General features: G+C 35.2%; 1 protein-coding gene across 1 annotated transcript in view; it reads right to left on the reverse strand.

Annotated features, from left to right (window-relative positions):
* Positions 1 to 7,874, reverse strand: part of LOC309639137 (desmoglein-1-like) — an 888,370-nt gene extending 880,496 nt beyond the window's left edge. The window contains exon 1 of the mRNA XM_082415992.1: positions 6,350 to 7,874. The gene's annotated coding sequence lies outside the window, so the exon portion shown is untranslated. The remainder of the gene's footprint in view (positions 1 to 6,349) is intronic.
* Positions 7,875 to 8,911: the final 1,037 nt, after the last annotated feature.

The raw sequence follows: 8,911 nt of genomic DNA on the forward strand, positions 1-8,911 counted from the left end.
CCAGGGGTGAGCCATTAGTAGCAGTCAATAGTTAGCTGCATTTATTATTTTACCTACCATTCACTCTAAAATACACAGTAGGCCTGTTTACAATATGTGCTGAACACTTATAACCCATCTATTCAAACATTTTATTCCAATTTTGCCCCAAATGTAAAAAAAAAAGCATCTATCTATAAAAAACAATTTAGTAGCAAAATTTTCACAGTGGGTGGTATATATATACTAAAATATCTTAATATAATATGACTTTCTCACTTTAAATTTATAAAAATAAAAATTGCTATCTTCAACATAATTTTAACGTTTTATTTGTATGAATGTATCAACATTTTATATTTTTATATTTTTCTCCCTGGTGGGTTTGTTTTGTGAAGGATCATGGGAGCAAAATTGCAGGAAAGGCTCTCAAATAAAATAGTTTTAAAACTTCTTTCTCAATCTTAATGCACACTTCCTGGTATCAAAGGAAGATTATGTTAATATACCTGGGGAAAAGATCAAGTGTGTATTCTAGACTGACAGATATGTTTACCAGACATCTGACATTGCAGAAAGCATCTGAGGGATCAAATAATATACATTTTTTTTTAAATTTAAGTAAGTGGAATACTTAAAAATCTGGTAGAGAAGCTATCTTTAGGGATGAGTAGTTACCTGACCCATGCTAAAGCTTTCAAAAATGTAATCAATGCTATCAACACCTGGTAAGATCATATTGTTACTCCACTCATGAAACATAACTGGGAAATAGGCTTTATACACGCATACTACCCAACAGGATGAGTGGTAGAATAAAATTCTTGCAAACCAATGCATATCTAAATGAGAACAGGCATATTCTTACTTGACTTCAACTGATCAAATGTACAAAGAAACGCAAAACTTAATGTGACTATGCAATCTTAGACACAACCAGGATGTCCAAGAGACAACTCCTCAGCTAGGCTTTCAGGTCTTTCTTAACTATTCCTTTTCCTTCTTTACCTCTCCCTTCCATATACCTTCCATTTTTTTGTCCTGCTCAAAGTTGTTTACATATTTTTCTAATCATGAGAGGAAAATTTAAAAGATTAAGAAGAGAGGGAAGAGGTGGGTGGAGGAAACAAAATCTAACTGTTTGTTTCTTAGAAAAAGAAATATGGACAAGAGGGGCAGCCGGTTCTAGAAATGTGCTGGCCCGACATCACATGATGAATGTAAACACTGTCAATGAGCTCCCATATTTATGGATCCTGCTTTCATATTGACTGCCATCAGGTCACCATCAATTCAAGCAAAGAGTCGTCTGTCAAGCAGTGGCTTTAGTTTCATGAAGCTGTTGACAATTGTGAAAAAGTTAAAATGTTTCTGCTCCTAGAAACTTGCTTTTGAAGCATATTGTGAAATTATGAAGAGAATCCCTAGGGAAGAGCTGAATGTTTTAAACAATGTATCTACCAAAAAACATTTTCATTCAACTCAAGTATGTTGTGAAAGTCAGGGAGAATTAAGGAACTAGTCAAACTGGAAAAGAAATAAGAATTTCCTAAGTGCTGCACTGGGACCTGTTGTTAAAGGGAGCTTTGACCTCTGGTTTCAATAGAACTCTGTGGTAGAATTGAATCCACTCCATGTACCTGGCTGTGTGGTCTTTGATTTAATTACTTTACTGTTGTTTAATATTCTGAGCTGTTAGATTTGACTTTTTGAACCAGGAGGGGAAAAATACTATTCAGATTTAGAGTTTTTAAAAAGGTTAATCAACATTTAAGAACTAGGCACAAGAACTCAAGAAGAAAGTATTAATGGTGACTAAAAGAAAAATAAAAATTTTAAAACACTTACTATGAAAAAAGTAGCATACCAAATTTAAAAATGTATTAGTTTTGAAAACAGCATGTATTCTTACCAATTATACTCTAGTTTCTTAAAGGAAATGACATCTGTCAACTTCAGAACCTAAGGTACAAAAGACCTTTTCAATGCATATATTTTAATGGATAGATAAATGATTCATTAATATATTCCCTAAAAAGATTTATAAAGCTAAAAAGCCACCTTTCAATTAGTGACATTCAATGCAATTTTTGAATGAATAAACAAAAGATTAAATATCAAGTCTGATCTGGACTATAGTAGATACCTCTCATGCACTAGTTTAGGTAACCTCTGATCTCTTATTTCAGTTGTCTTTATTCCAGCCACAACTGGGTGACCATTTGTGTATGGCCTTCACAACTTCATGCAGGTGCAACTTGACAGCACTTCATATTATGTTTATATCATGTGTTCTTGCCTCCTACTGAGGGCATTTTCCGTAATGAGGTTTGAGGCACAAAAGGATGTAGTTTGGTATCCATGAACACAACATCCAGAAGAACAAGGGATTTAACATTTCATAGGATGAACTTTTGTCCAATGGGACTCAGGACCCATCCTTCCTTTTTTATATCACTGGATGGATTGTGTGAAAATGAAGTTTCTTGGTTATTTAACATACAGTCCCACATGACCAAATCACACTAGCACTTAGCAGCAGCCTTCTCAATAATATCTTTCTAACTCTTCTTTTCACCTTTCTTCTCACTCCTTATCCCTAGGTTTGTACTCTTTCATATAATAACAGCGTATTTCTTTACTTCACCCTCTGCATTCTCGGAAACCCAGGCTAAGGCATGGGTAACGCTATTTGAAAATTTCAGTACTGAATTTGAGATTCTTGGTGTGTGTGTGTGTGTGCATGTATGTGTGTGTGTGCACAGTGCTTTGGGTATAGTTTAGAGCCCAATAAATAAATACAAAAGCAGTACCCCATCCTCTGAACAAATTTAATAAATAGTTTTTAAGATAATCTGATTACATACATTCCCACCATGAAGCACTAATTTAACTGAGTTATTCGTTGACTACAACAGACTCATAAAAGTTTACATTGATCTTGACCATAACCTTTTTATTCTTTTTTTTTTTTTTTAATAATTTATTTATTTATTTATATTTATTTTTGGCTGTGTTGGGTCTTCGTTTCTGTGCGAGGGCTTTCTCCATTTGCGGCGATGCCACTCTTCATCGCGGTGCGCGGGCCTCTCACTGTCGCGGCCTCTCTTGTTGCGGAGCACAGGCTCCAGACGCGCAGGCTCAGTAATTGTGGCTCACGGGCTTAGTTGCTCCGTGGCATGTGGGATCTTCCCAGGCCAGGGCTCGAACCCGTGTCCTCTGCATTGGCAGGCAGATTCTTAACCACTGCGCCACCAGGGAAAGCCCCTTTATTCTTTAATTTAAATTTTATGTATATATATAAGTAAAATATAATTAAGATATATGTATGTGTAGTCCAGCAATTAAAAATAAATGTATTGCAAGGTTTATCAATATGAAATTTAAAGGTAACTTAATAGGTCATGTCTTCACCCAGGTGCTTCTCCCCGTGACATGTACTTCCATGTGAAAGAAGCCCCAAGAGTATCTCATCTGTATCTTCTCTCTGCCCCTTTATTCATTTGGTCCTGCTGAATGGTCCTAAAAATGACTTCTACAACAAGTTTAGAGTAAGAAACTGATGCATCATGTTTTTTTCTCTTCTTTCACTGGAGATCAAATAGTTCTGTAAGCAAGATTCCTCCATGCTCCCAGTTAGCTCAGTGTGAGTAAGCGCTGAGTACTACTGGCCTGCATCATTCCCATATTGTCAATGACTATGTATGGCAAAAATGGATAAACAGTTGTTATGGACATTAATGATGACTAATAATAAAATTATGATTATATTAATGATTATCATGTATTAAATGAGTTCTATTTAGCAAACATAAAAGCTATTTAATTATGAACATCTTCACTTCATAGAAAAAATTAAAAGCTTAAAAACAGTTCAATGCTCCAAGTCCCAATGCCTGGAAAGAAGTCAAAATTCCAACTCACAATTCTGCTCAGGGATCATCTTTTTTTTTTTTTTTTTTTTTAAATTTTTGAATTATATTTTATTTATTTTTTTATACAGCAGGTTCTTATTAGTCATCAATTTTATACACATCAGTATATACATGTCAATCCCAATTGCCCAATTCATCACACCACCACCACCACCACCCCACGGCTTACCCCCCTTGGTGTCCATACATTTGTTCTCTACATCTGTGTCTCAATTTCTGCCCTGCAAACTGGTTCAACTGTACCATTTTTCGAGGTTCCACATATATGCGTTAATATACGATATTTGTTTTTCTCTTTCTGACTAACTTCACTCTGTATGACAGTCTCTAGATCCATCCACGTCTCAACAAATGACCCAATTTCGTTCCTTTTTATGGCTGAGTAATATTCCATTGTATATATGTACAACATCGTCTTTATCCATTCATCTGTCAATGGGCATTTAGGTTGCTTCCATGACCTGGCTATTGTAAACAGTGCTGCAATGAACATTGGGGTGCATGTGTCCTTTTCAAGTATGGTTATCTCTGGGTATATGCCCAGTAGTGGGATTGCTGGATCATATGGTAATTCTATTTTTAGTTTTTTAAGGAAACTCCATACTGTTCTCCATAGTGGCTGTATCAATTTACATTCCCACCAACAGCACAAGAGGGTTCCCTTTTCTCCACACCCTCTCCAGCATTTGTTGTTTGTAGATTTTCTGATGATGCCCATTCTAACTGGTGTGAGGTGACACCTCATTGTAGTTTTGATTTGCATTTCTCTAATTAGTGATGTTGAGAAGCTTTTCATGTGCTTCTTGGCCATCTGTATAACTTCTTTGGAGAAATGTCTATTTACACCTTCAGCCCATTTTTGGATTGGGTTGTTTGGTTTTTTAATATTGACCCAAATAATATATATTTTGGAGATTAATCCTTTGTATGTTGATTCGTTTACAAATATTTTCTCCCATTCTGAGGGTTGTCTTTTCGTCTTGTTTATGGTTTCCTTTGCTGTGCAAAAGCTTTGAAGTTTCATTAGGTCCCATTTGTTTCTTTTTGTTTTTATTTCCATTACTCTAGGAGGTGGATCAAAAGACATCTTGCTGTGATTTATGTCAAAGAGTGTTCTTCCTATGTTTTCCTCTAAGAGTTTTATAGTGTCCAGTCTTACATTTAGGTCTCTAATCCATTTTGAGTTTATTTTTGTGTATGGTGTTAGGGAGTGTTCTAATTTCATTCTTTTTTTTTTTTTTTTTTTCACACACACACACACTGTATTTTATTTTTACAAGAGATAAATAGACTGACACCAAGCATTGTACATGGATGACCACAACAAAAGCAACAATGATTGCAATTACCAAACATGAAACACACTCATACTATGTCATAATATTGACATTCAGTCCAGTAATCCTCCACTGTAACAGCTCCTTTACTTTGCAGTGAAAATTGATTTGTATATTCTTTGCCTCTGAGTCCTTGTGGGATTTTTTTTTTTTTTTAATTCAGACAGAAAGTCACAAAAATTATACTCATCCTCATCAGTTCACTCAGTCCCATGTAATTAATTGTTTTTTTTCATCTTGATCTTTTGTTAGCACTTTTATGAGTTCATCAGTTTTTCATCAGAGTTCTGAAAATGCTTATTCATTCAGTTCAGCAGTACAGTCAGTTACCAGAAACCTGTACTTGTCAGAGTCTTTTCCATGAATTTCTTGAAGATGAAACCCTTTTATAGGAACATATTTGCAAAATCATCAGAGTACACCCAGAACTGTCTGTAAATGACAAAAGACTTAAAAATGACCACGGTAAAAGATTTGATGAAAGTTCATAATAATGCAGTTGACAAGAAAATTAGTTATTTCTGAGATATACATTTTAAAGTAATAACTAGGATTATTACTTATAACATTATACCAGAACATATAAGATTTTTAGAAATTTCATGTAATGTCTGAAACATTTATATTAACATATTTCCATACATATTTCCATACAAATACAAATGTAAGATTTTTAGAAATTTCATGTAATGTCTGAAACCTTTATATTAACATATTTCCATACATATTTCCATACAAATACAAATATAAGATTTTTAGGAATTTCATGTAATGTCTGAAACATTTATATTAACATATTTCCATACAAATAACCCAATGAAAGTTTAGTATTAGTTGTTTTGTTTGTTTTTTTATACTGCAGGTTCTTATTAGGCATCAATTTTATACATATCAGTGTATACATGTCAATCCCAATCGCCCAATTCAGCACACCACCATCCCCACCTCACCGCAGTTTTCCCCCCTTGGTGTCCATATGTCCATTCTCTACATCTGTGTCTCAACTTCTGCCCTGCAAACTGGCTCATCTGTACCATTTTTCTAGGTTCCACATACATGCATTAATATATGATATTTGTTTTTCTCTTTCTGACTTACTTCACTCTGTATGACAGTCTCTAGATCCATCCACGTCTCAACAAATGACTCAATTTCGTTCCTTTTTATGGCTGAGTAATATTCCATTGTATATATGTACCACATCTTCTTTATCCATTCGTCTGTTGATGGGCATTTAGGTTGCTTCCATGACCTGGCTATTGTAAATAGTGCTGCAATGAACATTCGGGTGCATGTGTCTTTTTGAATTACGGTTTTCTCTGGGTATATGCCCAGTAGTGGGATTGCTGGGTCATATGGTAATTCTATTTTTAGTTTTTTAAGGAACCTCCATATTGTTCTCCAGAGTGGCTGTATCAATTTACATTCCCACCAACAGTGCAAGAGGGTTCCCTTTTCTCCACACCCTCTCCAGCATTTGTTGTTTGTAGATTTTCTGATGATCCCCATTCTAACAGGAGTGAGGTGATACCTCATTGTAGTTTTGATTTGCATTTCTCTAATAATTAGTGATGTTGAGCAGCTTTTCATGTGCTTCGTGGCCGTCTGTATGTCTTCTTTGGAGAAATGTCTATTTAGGTCTTCTGCCCATTTTTGGATTGGGGTGTTTGTTTCTTTGATATTGAGCTGAATGAGCTGTTTATATATTTTGGAGATTAATCCTTTGTCCGTTGATTCATTTGCAAATATTTTCTCCCATTCTGAGGGTTGTCTTTTCGTCTTGTTTATGGTTTCCTTTGCTGTGCAAAAGCTTTGAAGTTTCATTAGGTCCCACTTGTTTATTTTTGTTTTTATTTCCATTACTCTAGGAGGTGGATCAAAAAAGATCTTGCTGTGATTTATGTCAAAGAGTGTTCTTCCTATGTTTTCCTCTAAGAGTTTTATAGTGTCCAGTCTTATATTTAGGTCTCTAATCCATTTTGAGTTTATTTTTCTGTATGGTGTTAGGGAGTATTCTAATTTCATTCTTTTACATGTAGCTGTCCAGTTTTCCCAGCACCACTTATTGAAGAGACTGTCTTTTCTCCATTGTATATCTTTGCCTCCTTTGTCATAGATTAGTTGACCATAGGTGCGTGGGTTAATCTCTGGGCTTTCTATCTTGTTCCATTGATCTATGTTTCTGTTTTTGTGCCAGTACCATATTGTCTTGATTACTGTAGCTTTGTAGTATAGTCTGAAGTCAGGGAGTCTGATTCCTCCAGCTCCATTTTTTTGCCTCAAGACTGCTTTGGCTATTCGGGGTCTTTTGTGTCTCCATACAAATTTTAAGATGATTTGTTCTAGCTCCGTAAAAAATGCCATTGGTAATTTGATAGGGATTGCATTGAATCTGTAGATTGCTTTGGGTAGTATACTCATTTTCACAATGTTGATTCTTCCAATCCAAGAACATGGTATATCTCTCCATCTGTTGGTATCATCTTTAATTTCCTTCATCAGTGTCTTATAGTTTTCTGCATACAGGTCTTTTGTCTCCCTAGGTAGGTTTATTCCTAGATATTTTATTCTTTTTGTTGCAATGGTAAATGGGAGTGTTTCCATAATTTATCTTTCAGATTTTTCATCATTAGTGTATAGGAATGCAAGAGTTTTCTGTGCATTAATTTTGTATCCTGCAACTTTACCATATTCATTAATTAGCTCTAGCAGTTTTCTGGTGGCAGTTTTAGGATTCTCTATGTATAGTATCATGTCATCCGCAAACAGTGACAGTTTTACTTCCTCTTTTCCAATTTGTATTCCTTTTATTTCTTTTTCTTCTCTGATTGCCGTGGCTAGGACTTCCAGAACTATGTTGAATAATAGTGGTGAGAGTGGACATCCTTGTCTCGTTCCTGATCTTAGAGGAAATGCTTTCAGTTTTTCACCATTGAGAATGATGTTTGCTGTGGGTTTGTCATATATGGCCTTTATTATGTTGAGGTAGGTTCCCTCTATGCCCACTTTCTGGAGAGTTTTTATCATAAATGGGTGTTGAATTTTGTCAAAAGCTTTTTCTGCATCTATTGAGATGATCATATGGTTTTTCTTCTTCAATTTGTTAATATGGTGTATCACATTGATTGATTTGCGTATATTGAAGAATCCTTGCATCCCTGGGATAAATCCCACTTGATCGTGGTGTATGATCCTTTTAATGTGTTGTTGGATTCTGTTTGCTAGTATTTTGTTGAGGATTTTTGCATCTATATTCATCAGTGATATTGGTCTGTAATTTTCTTTTTTTGTAGTGTCTTTGTCTGGTTTTGGTATCAGGGTGATGGTGGCCTCATAGAATGAGTTTGGGAGTGTTCCTTCCTCTGCAATTTTTTGGAAGAGTTTGAGAAGGATGGGTGTTAGCTCTTCTCTAAATGTTTGATATAATTCACCTGTGAAGCCATCTGGTCCTGGACTTTTGTTTGTTGGAAGATTTTTAATCACAGTTTCAATTTCATTACTTGTGATTGGTCTGTTCATATTTTCTGTTTCTTCCTGATTCAGTCTTGGAAGGTTATACCTTTCTAAGAATTTGTCCATTTCTTCCAGGTTGTCCATTTTATTGGCATAAAGTTGCTTATAGTAGTCTCTTAGGATGTTTTGTATTTCTGCAGTGTCTGT

The sequence above is a fragment of the Balaenoptera physalus genome, assembly GCF_965194825.1.
Source record: "Balaenoptera physalus genome assembly, chromosome: 12".
NCBI lineage: Eukaryota > Metazoa > Chordata > Mammalia > Artiodactyla > Balaenopteridae > Balaenoptera > Balaenoptera physalus.